Source organism: Triticum dicoccoides, chromosome 2B, assembly GCF_002162155.2.
Source record: "Triticum dicoccoides isolate Atlit2015 ecotype Zavitan chromosome 2B, WEW_v2.0, whole genome shotgun sequence".
Classification (NCBI taxonomy): Eukaryota; Viridiplantae; Streptophyta; class Magnoliopsida; order Poales; family Poaceae; genus Triticum; species Triticum dicoccoides.
Genome location: NC_041383.1, coordinates 579109741 through 579128812, shown reverse-complemented (window position 1 = coordinate 579128812; position 19072 = coordinate 579109741).

The window sequence follows — 19072 nt, the reverse complement described above, 5'->3', positions numbered from 1 at the left end:
CATCATTGATGCACGCCGGTTTAGCGAGAGACGTAATAGCTTTAATCTTTTCCGGATTAGCCTCAATGCCCCTGTTAGATACCAGAAAACCTAGGAGCTTGCCTGCCGGAACACCAAAGACGCATTTGTCCGGATTGAGCATCATCTTATAAACCCGAAGATTATCAATGTCTCCTTTTGCCTGGTTTTTACCACAATATCATCCACATAAGCATGAACATTATGCCCAATCTGTGTATGAAGACAATTCTGCACACATCGCTGATAAATTGCTTGGGCACTCTTGAGTCAAAGGGCATAGACACATAACAGAAGGCTCCAAAGGGAGTGATAAAAGCTGTCTTCTCCTGGTCCTTAACTGCCATCTTGATCTGATGATATCCAGAATAAGCATCCAAGAAACTCAAACTCTCACAACCCGCCGTAGCATCAATGATTTGATCAATACGAGGGAGGGCAAAGGGATCAGCTGGGCAAGCTTTGTTCAAGTCTGTGTAGTCCACGCACATACGCCAAGTGCCATTTTTCTTAAGAACCAGCACCGGATTAGCCAACCACTCAGGGTGAAACACCTCCACAATAAACCCTACTGCCAACAGCCGGGCTACCTCCTCACCAATGGCTTTACGCCGCTCTTCGTTCAAGCGGCGAAGAAACTGTTTGACCGGTTTGAACTTTGGATCAATATTAAGAGTGTGCTTAGGAGTTCCCTCGGTACACCTGGCATGTCAGAAGGTTTCCATGCAAAGATGTCTCGGTTCTCACGGATGAACTCGATGAGTGCACTTTCTTATTTTGGATCCAAGTTGACGCTGATGTTGAACTGCTTGGATGAATCGCTAGGGACAAAGTCAACCAACTTAGTCTTATCAGCCGATTTAAACTTCAAAGCCGGATCATGCTCTGTAGTGGGCTTCTTCAGAGAAGTCATATCTGCCGGATCAACATTGTCCTTATAGAACTTCAACTCCTCCGTTGCACAAACTGACTCAGCATAGGCCGCATCACCTTCCTCACACTCCAGAGCAATCTTGCGGTTACCGTGAACCGTGATGGTCCCTTTATAACCCGGCATCTTGAGCTGCAGATAAACATAACACGGCCTTACCATGAATTTAGCATAAACCGGCCGTCCAAACAAGGCATGGTACGGACTTTGGATTTTAACCACTTCGAAGGTCACCATCTCTGACCTTGAATCATGATCATCACCAAAAACCACCTTCAGAGCTATATTACCAACCGGGTAAGCCGATTTACCAGGCACTACACCATGGAAAACGGTGTTTGACGATTTAAGATTCTTATCTGTTAGCCCCATACGCCGGAAGGTTTCGTAATACAAGATATTGATACTGCTTCCTCCATCCATGAGCACCTTGGTGAACTTATAACCTCCAACCTGTGGCGCAACCACCAAAGCTAGATGGCCAGGGTTGTCAACCCGGGGCGGATGATCCTCCCAGCTCCAACAATGGGCTGTTCAGACCAGCGCAGATAACGGGGCACTACTGGTTCAACAAAATTTACTGCCCTTTTGTGAAGCTTCTGATCGCGCTTGCATAGACTAGTAGTGAAGACATGATACTGTCCACCATTTAACTGCTTTGGGTTGCCCTGGTAACCCGACTGCTGCTGATTCCCCTGATTATTTTGCTGATTGTGACCACCTTGGTTGTTCTGGTTGCTCTGATTATTCTGAAATCCAGAATTTGAACTGCCGCCACCGTAACCCGGCCCGTGAAATCCTGGACCTGAACCGCCAGATGGACCCAGATCATACCGGAAGAGATCAAAATTTTTGAAATCCTTCATAATGAAGCAATCCTTCCAGAGGTGTGTGGCCGGAGTCTCCTTCGTCCTGTGCTTTGGGCAGGGCTGGTTTAACAGACGCTCCACATTCATGCCTCCACCATGCTGGGGTGGTTTACCCTTACGATGTTGTGTATTGCCCTGTACATTGGTGTTAGCCACAAAATACGAATTATCCGCTTTGTGCTTACCATTGTTCCCATGGCTCCCTTGGTTGTGCTGCTGTCCCTTTGCACCACCATTCTTCTTTCCCTTCTCCGGTTTCTCCTCGTAAGAATCGGGATCCTTGGTATTATCAGAATCGACATATTTAACCAAGGCTGCCATAAGCGTTCCCATGTCATTGCAGTGGCGTTTGAGCCGTCCCAACTTCATCTTCAGCGACTTAAATCGGCAATTACACTCCAATGTTACAATCGTTGTGTCAGCATTGACGCGGTCCGATGAATGCAGGACTTCTGAAACCCGGCGCACCCAATGAGTTGTTGACTCGTTCTCTCCTTGAACACAGGCATCTAGATCCATAATGGACATGAGTTATTTGCACGTATCCTTGAAATTCGCTATAAACCGGGCCTTCAATTGGTCCCATGACCCGATGGAGTTAGCGGGTAGGCTTTTTAACCAAGTGCGGGTTGTCCCTTCCAACATCATGGTGAAGTATTTTGCACATGTCGCTTCGTCCACATCCAGCATCTCCATTGCCATCTCATAACTTTCAACCCACGCCTCGGGGGGTTGATCGGCGGTATAATTAGGCACTTTACGTGGACCCTTGAAATCCTTGGGCAACCGCACATTGCGGAGAGCCGGGATGAGACACGTCACTCCCCAGGAGCTAAAGGCAAGTCCTCTTTCCACTGACGCTGCTAGTTGAACCGGGGCGGGTTGATGATGACCCGCGTACTATGCTGCTAATGCGGCCTCCCTTCGTGCTCTGCCATTATCCATTACGTCCTGAGCATTTGCACCTCCACGTGCCGGATTAGGTCCTCGAGGGGCATTATGGCACCGCGCGCTACTTGACACCTCTGGTTCGTCCATGTGCCTGCTATAACTTTTGCTCGGACAGGGGGTTGAATGGATTCTGTCTCGGCTATAGGAATAAACCTGCTGCTGCACAACAGCGGTTTGAAGAAGATCCCTGGCTCATCGCGTCTCAACCGCCGACAATGAATCACCCTCCATCGGAATAGCTACCAGGCGAGATGCCGCAGCAATCATGTTATCGAAAGGGCTAGAAAAATGACCCGGCGGCATCGATACGTATTGCGGCGGGTTATCCGTCCGTCGAGGCGGGTCCATTATCCGTGGTTGATCCGGCACTGCCCCAGGCGCCTCGGTCCGGTTTACTGCTGCCGGATTACTTGGCCCGGCTCCCAGCGTATTGAAGAGATTCAGTCCTTCGTAGACTGGGGCAGACGAGACCAGTACTTCCTTCGCAGTACTTCGTTTGACGCGTTCTAATCCAACATAAGACGATAATTCTGCGCCTGTATCTGCTGTGACTGGGCATCTAAAGCGGCCCGTTCCTCAGCCATCCTAACTTCCTCAGCTGCCAGGTCCTCCTTGGCATGTGTTATCTGGTCCTTTAGCTTGGTAACCTCTGCATTATGCCGATCCTGCGTCTCCGGGGTGACTGCCGTGGTCAACAAGGTCGCCCAGGCATCCAACAAACCGGAAAGAACTTGAGTCGGTCGGCGTGCAGGGCCTCCTGCCGCGGCTGCTGACCCGGACATCATTGCTGCTGTGGATGAAGATTGCAAGGTGGGATGTGTTCCGGCCATGAAGATTGCAACCCGGTTCAGCGGTTCAAAGGGGTCCGGAATACTGTTGCCATCGGAATAGTCCCCAATCCGGCCATCTTGCAATTGGTATAGCGACTCGGTTTCACCAGTGGATGACTCGCCATCTGAGTAGATGGTCGTCTCACCATAGGAAATCGGTTCAGATCCCGCACCGTGGATGAATCCTACGAACGCACGCTTCATGGCAGGCTGAACCCGGGCAAGACTCGCACGCTGAGCCATCTCGACGAGGTGGGTGGAGATGTCCAGCTCAGGGCCCGGTTCGCCGATCTTGCCGATGAAGACGTGAATTCTGCCAAAGGGGACCCGGTACCCGTACTCGATTGAGTCGGCCTCGGGGCCCCATCCTGCATCGTCGATGTAGAGCTTGCCGCGATGACTCTTGGTCATCCGGCCAACCATGTATCCCTTGAATCCTTCAAAGTTGCCCTTCAAGAACTCGAAACCATCGTGCAATAGCCCCACGGTGGGTGCCAACTGTCATGAAATTAACACGTCAGATGTCCTAGCAGAAGGACTTAGTCGTGGAGCCATCGCAACGAGATTAGCTAAAAGGGGTTAAACCGGACAAGGGACACGATAGTTTTATACTAGTTCGACCCCTTACGATGAAGGTAAAATCCTACGTCTAGTTGTGATGGAATTACTTGGGTTTCGATGACCAGGGAGCGAATACGCTTTTCCTGAGTCTCGAGTTGTTGTTTCTTGTCCCTGAACCGCCGCCGGGTCGTCCCTTTATGTACACAGGTTGACGCCCGGCCGGTTTACAAAGTCCCGAGGCTGACTCATACAAATGTCCGGCTCGGTCTCTTCCTTTCCCTAACTTACAATACAAGTTATACGATTATGGCGGTTTACAACTATGGGCCCTAATCCGCCTTTGGGATTTGGTCCTCTAAGCTTTAATAGTAGAGCGCCGTCTTCTTTGTCTTCATGGGCTTCAATATAAATGAGCGTGAACCGGACCCTCCTGGGCGGTTTACACTCAGTAGTTATATCCTCAACACTATGGTTATAATTTATTCTTAATACTTTTGTCGTAGTTGCAGATGCTTTTGAGGGGGTTAATCATGAGTAGGAGGTTTGTTCAAGTAAGAACAACACCTAAGCACCGGTCCACCCACATACCAAATTATCAAAGTAGCAAACATGAATCAAACCAACATGATGAAAGTGAATAGATGAAATTCCCGTGTACCCTAAAGAACACTTTGCTTATCATAAGAGACCATTTTGGCATGTCCTTTGCCTCAAAAGGATTGGGCTACCTTGCTGCACTTTTGTTACTACTACCGTCACTTTCTCGTTATAAATTATCTTGCTATCAAACTACTATGTTACTTACAATTTCAGCACTTGCAGACATTACCTTGCTGAAAACCACTTGTTGTTTCCTTCTGCTCCTTGTTGGGTTCGACACTCTTACTTACCGAAAAGGCTACAATTGATCCCATATACTAGTGGGTCATCAGTGGACGAGAGAGACACACAATTTTGCTTCTTTGAAGACCAACTCTCCAAAGAGCGACCAAGGAATTGGCACCCTCTGGAAGTTGACTTCCTCTCCACACAATCTCGAGCCCTATCCGAGTCTGAGTAACCCATGAGATCAAAGCTTGCTCCTTTGGGGTACCATAAGCTAAAGTTTGGGGTATGAGTCAAATATCGGAAGATTTGCTGGACCGCCACATAGTGACTTTCCTTAGGTGTGGCATGAAACCATGCACATATTCCCACACTCAACATGATATCCGGTCTAGATGCACAAAGGTAAAGCAAGGATCCAATCATGGAGCGATATACCTTTTGATCCATCGCTTTACCATTGGGATTGCTGTCAAGCTTGCATTTAGTGGGAATTGGAAACTTGACCGGCTTGACATCATCTAGCTTGACTCTCTTGAGCATGTCTTGGGTATACTTTGCTTGGTCGATGAATGTTCCTTCTCTTCTTTGTTTGACTTCGAACCCAAGAAAGAACTTCAACTCTCCCATCATAGACATCTCAAACTTCTCGGTCATTAGTGCGGCAAACTCATCATTAAAATATTTGTTAGGAAAACCAAAAATTATATCATTAACATATAGTTGGCATATGAACAAATCCCCTTTGACCCTCTTAGTAAAAAGAGTGGAATCGATTTTCCCAATTTCAAACCCACAATCTTGTAACAACTCGGTAAGGTGCTCATACCACGCACGTGGGGCTTGTTTAAGGCCATACACTACAAAAAAATACACTTCCATGATGATACGTGTTTGTCATAATAGGCCACATTTTCTGTCATGCATGTACATCCATGGCGATTTTATGATAGAATCAAGATAGTCAAACATGTGGTGTCGTAGAAGTGTTCCATGACATTACCAAAATTATCATCATGGAAGTGTCCACTTCCATGACGATAAATCGTGCGTCATAGAAGTGCTTTCGTCAAGGGTGACCGACACGTGGCATCCACCGTAATGAGTTGCCGTTAAGCTATCGGGTTCCGGATTGGATCTGATAACCCGTTAACAGCCCCGACCCATGGCGATTTTCCACGTGTAAAATTATCATTGGCTATAGCAACCACGTGTCAGCACCCGAAAAGGACATATGTCAACCACCCAATGGACAAGAGGCGTTTATGATACGTTGACACGTGGCAAGGCCCAACAGTGACCCATTTTGGTTAAAAAGGCTGGCCCAGTCAAAATTAGCAGGCTGGCCCATTAACAACCTGCTTGCAGACGACCCATTCACAGTTAAGGCCCGTACGGCTATTGTCAATTCAGACCGTCAACGGCCCAATCTAAACTTGTCATCATCGCGGCCCATAGTCACTTCTGGCCCGTTAATAGTCCGCTAAGTATTTGGGCCAAATTACGGCCCAATGTGTTTCTGGCCTGTTAAAGGTCCTGCTTCATTTGGGCCCATTTTTGGCCCTTGAAACTTTTGGCCCATAAACAAGCGTGAAGGATTTGGGTCATATTGGGCCATGTCTGACATTCGGCCTGTCAGAGGCCCACTGTAGATTTGAGCCACTTCCATCCTGTTGTGATTTTTGGCCTATTAACGTCGGAGGAAATCCATGGGCCATATGTGGCCCAACGTCACATCGGGCCTATTAACGGCCCATATAAAACTGATACTAATCAAGCCCGACTGAACTTCCATCCTGTTAAAGGCCCGTGTAGTAGGTCGGTGCATTTACGGCCCCGTCTGAATTTCGGTCTGTGAACGATGTCGGTGTCAAAACCGACGGATCTCAGGTAGGGGGTCCCGAACTGTGCGTCTAGGCGGATGGTAACAGGAGACAAGGGACACGATGTTTTACCCAGGTTCGGGCCCTCTTGATGGAGGTAAAACCCTACGTCCTGCTTGATTGATATTGATGATGTGGGTATTACAAGAGTAGATCTACCACGAGATCAAGGAGGCTAAACCCTAGAAGCTAGCCTATGGTATGATTGTTGTTCGTCCTATGGACTAAAGCCATCCGGTTTATATAGACACCAGAGAGGGCTAGGGTTACACAGAGTCGGTTACAATGGTAGGAGATCTACATATCCGTATAGCCAAGCTTGCCTTCCACGCCAAGGAAAGTCCCATCCGAACACGAGACGAAGTCTTCAATCTTGTATCTTCATAGTCTTGGAGTCCGGCCGATGATGATAGTTCGGCTATCCGGACACCCCCTAGTCCAGGACTCCCTCAGTAGCCCCTGAACCAGGCTTCAATGACGACGAGTCCGGCGCGCATATTGTCTTCGGCATTGCAAGGCGGGTTCCTCCTCCAAATGATTTATAGAAGATTGTGAACACCAGGATAGTGTCCGGCTCTGCAAAATAATTTCCGCATACCACCATATAGAGAATAATATTTACACAAGTTCAATCTGTTGACATACTTTGCAGTATGACATCACACCACTACCAAGTCCTTACTAGAATCGTTTTTATTGTACCACCTCAGCGCGTTTAGCGAGGCGGTTACCTTGGCACGTCTTGTCGAAGCAGATATCATGTTCCCCTTATTCCGGGATTCCCATGAATACGGACGTGGGTAACCCAACCGCGCCATTGATTGTGGCGCTTGGGAGATAAGCGAGTTTTATCAGGCCGGTGGTGACGCATGGTTTCGTCCACCCATATAAGGGGATAAAGATCCAACCCTTTTACCTATGCCTTCTTCCTCCTTTGCTTATCCATCTCCGTGAACTCGAGCTCTAGCGCCCAAGCCCGCACATCTCACCTCATCCTTCTCCAACTATGTCCGGAGCGGGAGGCAAGTGGATGGCCTCCTCCGTTACGGAGGGGCACATCCAGAAGCTGCGCAGCACCGGATATCTGTCCAATGACATTGCGCACCGGCTCCCCGACGAGGGGGAGCTCATCCCCACCCCCAGGCCCCATGAGAGGGTAGTATTTCTTTCCCATTTCCTCCGTGGACTAGGCTTCCCAATCCACCCCTTTGTCCGGGGGCTCATGTTCTACTACGGCCTGGATTTCCATGATCTGGCCCCGAATTTCATTCTCAACATCTCGGCGTTTACCGTCGTGTGTGAGGCCTTCCTCTGCATCCAGCACCACTTCGGCTTGTGGCTCAAGACCTTCAGTATCAAGCCGAAGGTTGTGAAGGGCAGCCAAGCGGAGTGCGGAGGCGCCATGGTGGGCAAGATGCCCAACGTTACTTGGCTTGAGGGCACTTTCGTGGAAACCATCAAGGGGTGGCAATCGGGGTGGTTCTACATCACCGAGCCGCGTGACCCTGAATGGGCAGCAGCCCCCGAATTCAGATCTGGCATCCCCATACGGCTCTCCTCCTGGAAAGAGAGCGGCCGGACATGGGGTGATTCGGAGGAGCTGACCGGACTCAAAGCCTGCATCAAAAAGCTAGTGAGCAAGAAGCTCAAGCTTGTCAACGTAGTCCAGGTCATGCGCATCCGCCAGATTCTCCCGTGCCAACGACGGGGCTTCAATATGTGGGAGTTCGATTCGGCGCAGCACCAGACTTTGAGCGGGCTCTTCGACACTACGTACGAAGATGCCTGGAGGGTGCTGTTTAAGGGCGCCGAGGCTCCTGCATCTGCTACCGAAGATCGCGGATTCAGCTCGCAGCGTCCGGCTAGCGAGGTAAGCAATTTTGCCCTTCACGGGACACTTGTTTTCCATAGTTTGACTCTATGCGGGATCTAAACTCCCCCTCCTTTGACAGGACTGGCTGAAGAAGGCTGAACAGACTATCTGTCCGGCCCCATTGCCAGAGGACCCAGTGGATGCCCGCTTAACGGGGCTGCTGGCTCCGGCACCCCACGTGGTGCCGGAGAAGAAGGCCAAGAAGAAGGCCACGGGCACTCGGAAGAGTTCCCGTTTTCAGGTGTCATCGGATGATGACTCCGAGGCAGACTCCTCCCACAAAGGCGAGGAGGAGAAGGCCTCTCCCCCAGCGGGGGGAGGGAAGAAAAGGAAGGCCTCCCCAACGAGGGAGGCCGTAGGGTCCAAGTAGGGAAGGACTCTTCCCCCGGACTGCTCTGCCAACACCGGCGATGACGACGAGGATTGGCCCCCAAGGGCCAAGCCCCTGGCGAGATCGTAAGTATCTGGATTCCCGAATAACTTCATGATTTTTCTTTTTCGTCACATGGTGCCCTTCTAATGCCACATACAACCCTGCAGTCCGCCCAAGGATGACTTTCCCGCTTCGTCGAGCGGGTCCTTGGATGCGTCGGATATGGATTCCCTTCCGACCGCCTCCACCCCCCGCGATACGGACGATGCTAAGGTGGGATCCCGGGAAGGGACCCGCCAAGAGGAGGAGGCCCAGGAGGTGCCGCAGGGCAACTTCCCGGACTTTGCACCGGACTCGGCCCCGGAACCCGTAGTGGCTCCGGAGTCCGGCGGGCGGCCCCTTCGTAAGAAGGGCAAGACCGTGACGCCGGCGGCCTCTGTCCAACCGGAGGCCCCGGATAGCTTGATGGAGGCACTCAACGGCGCCTCCATCGAAGAGGAACACCGCACCTTCATGAGTGCGGTGATTCAGAAGGTTCAGCTCGCCAAGAGCGGGCTGACCGAAGCCTGCAGCAGCCTTCTAACAGGCTTTGAGGTAAGAATTTTGATATATGTAAAATAGTACCGCATAGACAGTAGCCCCTGATGCTCGGTTTGGTATTCGGAAAGAAAAGCCGGACTGAGGATCTAAAAAGATATACACAGGAGTCATAAAAAATATGTCAATATGGGATTGCAGGCTATGCTACTGACCTCTGCCGCACTGACTGCGGAGGTCAATACTTTGAAGCAAAGCCTCGAGCGGTCCGATAACGAGCTCGGTCGTGCCAAGAAGCAGCTCGAGGACAAGGAAGGTGAGTAACACCTTATTAAAATTGTACCTTACAGAAAAGGATTTGGTTGCAAGAAGAATGACAAGGATAACATGGGTATTGCAGGGGCCACGAACAAGGTGGCGACCCTGAAGGAGGCAGTGTCCGCGGCCGAACGTAATGCGGCCGCGGAGCGCACCGAGCGAGAGAAGCAGGAGGCGCGGGTGGCGGAGGTACAGCAAGAGCTCCGGGATCTCGTGGAAAAATATGAGAGTCTGGAGCGTGACTCGAAGACTCGAGAGTCCGAGCTTGCGTCGGCTCTTGAGAGTGCCAAAGCCGCTAAGGCCGAAGCCTACAAGGCCCTCCAAGAAATTGAGGCGTTGAAGAAAATAGCAGCGGGTAAGGCATTTTTCATGCAAAGTAAGCATGTGAGTGTGAATTACCTATCACTTACCCGAATTCGGAGCTCTCCAGGAGTGTTCGCAGATCTGCCCCGCAGTGTGTCCGATGCTGCCGCTTTCTATAGGGCCGAGGAGGGGAGCTCGACGGAGAAGGTCTTCTGGTCTCAGTATGCTGAGGCCGGACATCCGATGCCCCTTAGCGACCAGCTGAAGCAGCTGGTCGAGCTCCAAAAGGTGGCCGAACAGGCCATGAAGGGCCTCATAGTTCGGCTGTGGCCTAAGGAGGCCATGCCTGGGAGCTACTTCGGCCTGGTGCGGCGGCTGGTGGATGCGTGTCCATGGGTTGAAGTCATCAAGCGCTCCGCCTGCATTGAAGGTGCCCGTCGGGCCCTTGCCCGCGCAAAGGTGCACTGGGGCAAGATGGATGCTCAGAAGCTTGTGACGGACGCGCCACCGCTGGGCAAGGAGTATCGCACGCCCGAAATGTATTATAAGAGTGTCCTGAAGGGTGCCCGCATTATTGCGGGTGAGTGCTCCAAAGATGTAATATTTGAGTAGACTCGCATTTTGTTATCCTGTGCGTTGAAAACTTTGTTCATATGCGCTAAGCAACGCTTGTTAATTTAAAATATTACCTTCTGTGCGGCTGTTTATCAAATTTGAGAGATGGCAAGTCGTCGGCTTCAGCCCCCATGCCACGAGTGCTGGGGTGTTCGGGATAAATTTGAGCACTCTTGTTCCCATTTTTGGGTCCATCTAGGGAGGCGCTCAACACAACGAACAAGGCAACCGGACTTATAATGCTTGAACACTCTCACTTAGCCATAGAATTCTATAATTTTAAATTTTGGCGAAGCCCCTAGTGTTCGGAAGGCCGAATTTGGGGCGCTGTCCACGCCTAGGCCGGACAAAGCCGGCTCCTCGCTCTAAGCGGCATAAGTCTTCAGGGACTCGCAAAAACCTCTCGAACAGCGACCGGCTCTCGCCTCATCATGACAGTCAGTTTTAGCTTTCTCCACTGAGGCGCTCGCCCAGCTCAACTGGGGCGCAATCGCAGTGGTTCTCCCAGTGCTACCTTAGCCGATACAACGGAACATAAGGTACCAAAACATGGGAGCCGGGCAAACCCAACTATTGACCCAAGACATGATTCGGAGCCGATGCATATAGTGCTATAACTTCGGGGTGCCGCACTTGTGAAAGTGTTCGGACTTATCACACCATGATATGGGAAACATAAGCCCCTGGTGTATTTAGCCGTACCAAAGTGTACGGATGCAACATGTCATAAATGAACATATGTATAAGAAAGAAATGCAATTGTAAGCAAAAAGGTGTTGCATTGTTTATTCAAGAAATACTGTTGTGAATGGAGAACGATACAAATGGTGCGATAAGCAAGGGATGTTACTATTAAACATGTCCCCCTCCAGGGGTAGGCTGCGGAGTGGTGTATAAAACAGATTTAATGCTCGTAATGGAGACCACTTGGATATTCGTCGTAGCCTTTCTCCTTCCATGGCTGTTGCATTGTGAGTTCGGCAGGTCTACTGCCGGACAGGGCCTCTGATGAACGGAGTCCTGTGGGTAAAAAAAGAAAAGAAAAAAAGAATGACACACTTGAGAGCCCCTGGTGTGGTTAAGCAGCATTCTGGGCCTATCGTGGTCGTGCCCCTCCCCATATGCCCATGGTATCTCCAGAGTGTAATGATGTACGCGAAGGACCCGTCTTGAAATTTTGCAAGGGCTGGGGTTGGGGCCGCATTGCTACGTGTGCTCGGAACATGCCAGGTGGTCTTGTTGTAGGTTACTCCGGGCGCGTTTAGCCGTGTCCGGTCGCTTAACGGCCGGACTCGAGAATTGCCTTAAGAGGCTGCACTGTACTTCTGCCGCGAGAGCCGCTGTATGTTCCTCCGTTCGGAGAGAGCGTTCAGTGTTTCCGTTGACCGTGATGACTCCTCGAGGGCCTGGCATCTTGAGCTTAAGGTATGCCTAGTGCGGCACCCGCGTTGAACTTTGCAAACGCGGTACGTCCGAGCAGAGCATGATAGCCACTGCGGAACGGAACTATGTCGAAGATTAACTCCTCGCTTCGGAAGTTATCCGGGGATCCGAAGACCACTTCCAGTGTAACTGAGCCTGAACAATTGGCCTCTACACCTGGTATGATGCCTTTAAAGGTCGTCTTTGTAGGTTTAATCCTTGAGGGGTCTATGCCCATTTTGCGCACTGTATCCTGATAAAGCAGGTTCAGACTGCTGCCGCCGTCCATCAGGACTCTGGTGAGGTGAAATCCATCGACGATTGGGTCTAAAACCAATGCGGTGAATCCGCCGTGGCGGATGCTGGTGGGGTGGTCCCTTCGATCAAAGGTGATCGGGCAGGAGGGCCATGGATTGAACTTCGAGGCGACTGGCTCCATCGCGTATACATCCCTGAGTGCACGCTTCCGCTCCCTTTTGGGTATGTGGGTTGCGTATATCATGTTCACTGTCCGCACTTGTGGGGGGAAACCCTTCTGTCCTCTATTGCTCGGCGGTCGGGTCTCTTCCTCGTCATCGCTATGCAGCCCCTTGTCGTTGTTTTCGGCAATTAACTTGCCTGCCTGCTTGAATACCCAACAGTCCCTGTTGGTGTGGTTAGCTGGCTTTTCGGGGGCGCCGTGTATCTGGCACGAGCGGTCGAGTATTCGGTCCAAATTGGACGGACCCGAAGTAGTTCTTTTGAATGGCTTTTTCCGCTGACCGGGTTTAGAGCCTCTGAATCCGTCATTGACTGTCGTATCCTCCCTATTGTCGCCGTTAATGCGGCGTTTGTTTTTGTTGCGACGCGGCCTGCCATTGCGGTCCTTGATATCCGGACTGCCAGAATTTTTGCTGAGGTTGTTGCTGCATGCTAGCCAGCTATCCTCACCCGCGCAGAAGTGGGTCATGAGTGATGTGAGGGCTGCCATGGATTTCGGCTTTTCCTATCCCAGGTGCCGGGCAAGCCACTCGTCGCGGATGTTATGTTTGAAGGCCGCGAGGGCCTCCGCATCCGGACAGTCGACGATTTGATTTTTCTTGGTTAAGAACCGTGTCCAGAATTGTCTGGCCGATTCGTCTGGCTGCTGAATTATATGGCTTAGGTCGTCAGCGTCTGGTGGTCGCACATACGTGCCTTGAATGCGGCTTCCAGGTCTTCCCAACTCCCAATTGACTCTGCTGGCAAGCTGTTAAGCCAATGCCGGGCTGGTCCTTTAAGCTTGAGTGGGAGGTATTTGATGGCGTGAAGATCATCACCGCGGGCCATGTGGATATGAAGGAGATAGTCTTCGATCCAAACCGCGGGGTCTGTTGTGCCATCGTAAGATTCAATATTCACGGGTTTAAACCCTTCAGGGATTTGATGTTCTATTACTTCATCTGTGAATCATAGTGGGTGTGCAGCGCCTCTGTATTGGGCGATATCACGACGGAGTTCAAAAGAGCTTTGTCTACTGTGTTCGGCCCGGCCGAACTTGCTGTGTCCGGCGCGACGGTTGTCGTCACGTATCATGGGGCGCCCATGCGATCCATAGATCGATCTTGATTGTCTTGCCTTATCCTCCAATATATCTCGCAAGTCCAGAGTGTTCCCCTGTGGCCTTGTGCTTTTCGAGCGATGCCGGGGTACGGTTCTATTGGAGGGCCTAGAGGCCTCTCTGTCGCGGCCACGGGGTGGTCGGTCAGTCATATTGTCTGCTGGTGATGCAGGTCCATATGCCTCCTCCTCTAATCGGGGGAGCAGCTTGCGTTTAGTGTAGCTTTTGGAGGGGCGTTCGAGATCATGCTCTTCGGCCGCAAGGACTTCAGTCCATCTGTCGGCTAGCAGATCTTGATCAGCTCTAAGCTGCTGCTGCTTTTTCTTGAGGCTGTTTGCCGTGGCCATAAGCCTGCGTTTAAAACACTCTTGTTCGACGGGATCCTCAGGCACGAAGAATTCATCGTCGTCGAGGCTTGCCTCGTCTCTGGAGGGAGGCATGTAATCCTGTACTTCTTCGTCTGCTGCTCTCTCATGAGGGCTGGCGTCTCCGTCCTCCTGTGCTGAATCTTGCTGGAGGGGGTTGTCTTCGGCACTGTCTGGGGTGTTATTATCTCTGGTGCCGGAATCTCCATTCTTGCTGTGGCAGGATTTAGAGCGGCTGTTTCTTGGAGGGGTCATCCTCCGCTGTTCCTCAGTTGTTCCTTCGTCGTTCCCATCCTTTGGGATATCCACCATGTATATGTCATATGATGAGGTGGCTTTCCAGTGCCCCGTAGGCGCTGGTTCTTGGTCGTCTCCGGCATCGTCGTCCATACCGTCGATGTCTTCGGAGTCGAAGTCTAGCATGTCGGTTAGATCGTCGACAGTGGCTACTAAGTGGGTGGTGGGTGGGCTTTGAATTTCTTCGTCATCCGCATCCCAACCGTCCTGACCGCAGTCCGGCCAGGGCTCTCCTAATAACGAGAGATACTTTAGCGAACTCAAGATGTCACCGAAAGGTGAGTGTTGAAAGATGTCCGCAGTGGTGAATTCCGTGATCGGCGTTCAATCGGATTCGACTAGAGGGGGCGCGGGAGGTTCGGAGTCCGGCGAGGAGTCCGGCACCTCGGAGTCACGAGCTTCATGAGGGACAAGGTCAGTGTTCGGCTCTATCGCCGTAGAGGTTGCAGCCCCCGAGGCGGCGTCTAGTCACCTGTCCTCGATCTGCGCAACCGGCTCCGAATTGAGGATTGGAGCAGACTCGTGTGCGGCCTCCAGGGCATTGTCCGGCTGCAGAGCTAAATCATGCCCATCGTGACAGTGCGGCGCGCTCGGCTGTGGCTCAGATCCATCGAAGATCAAGTCTCCGCGGATGTCAGCCGTGAAGTTCAAACTTCCAAATCTGACCTGACGGCTAGGGCGTAGCTTTCGATTTGCTCCAGATGGCCAAGCGAATTGGCCCGCAGTGCAAAGCCGCCGAATACGAAGATCTGTCCGGGGAGAAAGGTCTCACCCTGGACTGCGTCGTTGTTGATGATCGAAGAAGCCATCGAGCCTATCGGTGACGACACAGAGGAACTCTCAATGAAAGCACCAATGTCGGTGTCAAAACCGGCGGATCTCGGGTAGGGGGTCCCAAACTGTGCGTCTAGGCGGATGGTAACAGGAGATAAGGGACACGATGTTTTACCCAAGTTTGGGCCCTCTTGATGGAGGTAAAACCCTACGTCCTGCTTGATTGATATTGATGATGTGGGTACTACAAGAGTAGATCTACCACGAGATCAAGGAGGCTAAACCCTAGAAGCTAGCCTATGGTATGATTGTTGTTCGTCCTATGGACTAAAGCCATCCGGTTTATATAGACACCGGAGAGGGCTAGGGTTACACAGAGTCGGTTACAATGGTAGGAGATCTACATATCCGTATAGCCAAGCTTGCCTTCCATGCCAAGGAAAGTCCCATCCGGACACGGGACAAAGTCTTCAATCTTGTATCTTCATAGTCTTGGAGTCCGGCCGATGATGATAGTTCGGCTATCCGGACACCCCCTAGTCCAGGACTCCCTCAAACAGTCTGCATTGTAAATGCGCCACCACGAGCTGAGATACATTTCAGCCTGCTAATGACCAGTGGGTTACTTGGCACAATTAGGGCCCAATCTCACTTTCGGCCTATTAAATGCCCATGTTATTTATGGGCTCGAGATATTTACACATGTTAACAGCCTATTGTTACTGAGGTCCCAAATTATGTTTAGGCCTGTTAAAGTCCCACTAGGTGCACAGGCCTTCCAAAAATATGAAAGCTTATGTTGATTTAGGCCCAGATATTTTTAGTGGGCTACATGCAAATGATGGGACTCGGAAGAGCAAGCTACAAAACAAAGATAAGGAGGTGCCGGATTAAAATCACTTTGGTTCATGATTAAGCTGGCCAGGTGCTCGCAAATTACAAATTTATGGTTAAGCTGGCCAGGTGTTGGCAGAGATAAAGGCATTCTTTGATCCGCCTGAACGAAAATGGCGGTCAAATTCCTACGGATCCAAGATTGTGGGATTTATACTAAGTGTTGGACAAACAAGATTTGCATATTACAGTTATAATTACAGATCTATGGCAGTTCAGAAAGGGGGCAAAATTTAAACCTAGAGCATGGCAGCGGAAGAACTAGTAAGCTGTGGACTGATTCTCAGGAAGAAAGGATATATCTCAGATTTGAGACAAATGCTAAAACCGCTATCGCACGGCTTTAGTCTTGTTTTTGGATTGAACTAAGCAACAGATGGATGAACTACGATGAACTCGGATGAACACGATGAACACTGATGAACTAGGACGACCTAATGCAGATCTGAAGTGAAAAAGATGAAACCTGGCGACGCTAATGAATATCGGGAGTGCGTCATGATTCTCTGGTTCAGTCAGGTTGATGCAGCGGCCCTGTTAAAGTCACTGGTGAAGAATGGTGACAACAGAGCTCCAGTCGCGGTGACGGCGCAAGGAAGACGAAGAAGAAGTGGAGGCGAAAGGGGGTAAAAGTGAAAAAGCCCCTCGGTGCTTACTTATACGAAAAAGCTAACGCCCACACGCATGGCATCTTGCACATCACCCACACGCCTCCATCACCACTCATTTTGCAACGTATGAACAGATGACATCAGCAGGAATCTTTTTTGTTTTCGGCTTAAAAATGTTTTATCTCCTAATTAAAAAATGAATTAATAATTTGTTTTCACCATTAAATCCATCTCGACGAGATCTTCAAAACTAGACCCCATGTTGATATGTTTCGACGATTTTTTCCCCCAAAAGTTGCCATGATCTTTACACTGTAGTCGTCATAGTGCTTAAACTAAAGTTGCCATGTGGCAATTTTAGTTTGTAAAACATGGCAATTTTAGTTTTTTTATAATTGCAATTCCAGTACTTTGACCATGAAAATTATGTTTTGTATGAACCATGGCAATTTTAAGTGCATGTATCATGGCAATTTTGCTTTATGGTTCATGGCAAGTCTACTTTCTTAATTCCCCGTTTTATAATATGTCAAAAATTACTTTTAAATGTAGAAGAAAATAGCTGAAATATATCATGGCAACTTCAGTGTAAACATCATGGCAATTATTGCGCAATAAACATGGCAAAATCGTCGAAATATATTGATACGAGATCTAGTTTCGAAGATCTCATCGCGAGGGATTTAATGGTGAAAATGGATCTTCAATCGAATTTTTCATTTAAGAGATAAAACATTTTAAAAACTGAAAATCCAAAAAAATTCCCACATGCATGCATGAGGTGACGTGGCATAGTTTGTGTGCTATAGGGCGTGTGGGTGGGTTTGGCTCACACCACACGTGTGGGTGTTAGTGTTGTCCTATTTATAAGGGGAAAGTGAAATAGTAAAATGGCAGACGTGGAAATCGAGGAGGTGTCATGATTATCTCTATAGTGGAGGCGCCTCAATTCTCGGGCGGCCACTTAATGCAAAAAGATCCGTTGTGATGTCACAAGATTTTCTACATTTATTTTGCATGACGTCACGACGGGTTACAAAGATCCGTTTCAAGTTAACCATTGGGAGGAACCAAAGGAAGACTCGCCAACCGGATTCAGTGAAGATTGACATGAACAGGTTCAAATCAATCTGGGGCCTAATGTTGGGGATATAACCTTTCGGTGTGATCCGCCCAGGAGGAGTCGGGTTACACTGTTGCTGATTCATAGGTGAAAGCCCAAATAGGCCTAAGAAGATATGATATGAAGACTAGGGCGGTTTACAAGGCATGCCCGTTGAAGGCCCAAGACCCGACGGAAGACCCATGACCCAGAGGAAGGTGCCGACGGCAGGGATGTGAACCACCCTATGGTGACTTGCCTTGTAAGGCAAGGCGACATAGAACCGGAGTTGGTCATGTTGTGTGATCTGGCTTGGACTCTTGTAAGCCCAGGGCCTCAACCTATGTATATAAAGGCGAGACCCTGCGGCGGGTGAAGTCAAGAAAACAACTGATCGATAGCTAGGTCAAGCGATTCCGCTCCCTTGTAATCGATACTCAAGCAATACAACACAATGTATGAAGTAGGATTTTACCTCGTTGAGAGGGGCCGAACCTGGGTAAAATCGTGTCCCTTGTCCTGTTCAACCCCTTCGAGCTAACCAACATTGTGATGGCTCAACACTAAAGTCCTTTTACAAGGGCATCTGCCGTGACAAAACCACGACAAGGCACGTATTTGTGTTGTTGCTAATGAGGGTAAAACGACGGGGTTCAAACATATTTTTTGGTCTAACTTTGTCTACATTATGTCATCATGCTCCAAGCATTACACTGTTCTTTATGAACTTAATACCATAAGATGCATACAAGATAGTGGTCGATGGGTGGAGCAATAGTAGTAGATGCAGAATCATTCCAGTCTACTTGTCACGGACGTAATGCCTACGTATTGATCATGCCATGAATAACATCATAACTATGTGATTTTCTATTAATTGCCCAACAGTAGTTTGTGTACGCACCGTTACCACGTTCATGAGAGAGATGCCTCTAGTCAAAGCAATGGCCCCCGGGTCATTCACATCATATTACTAAAACCCTAAATACCTTGTTGTAATTTATTATCTTTTATTTTGTTTTGTAATTTATCTATCTACCATTACTAGAATTAGTCCTTGCAATTAATGAGTACAACGGGATTAACAACCATCTTGCCCGCGTCGGGTGCAAGTATTTATTCTCTCTCTCTCTCTCTCTCT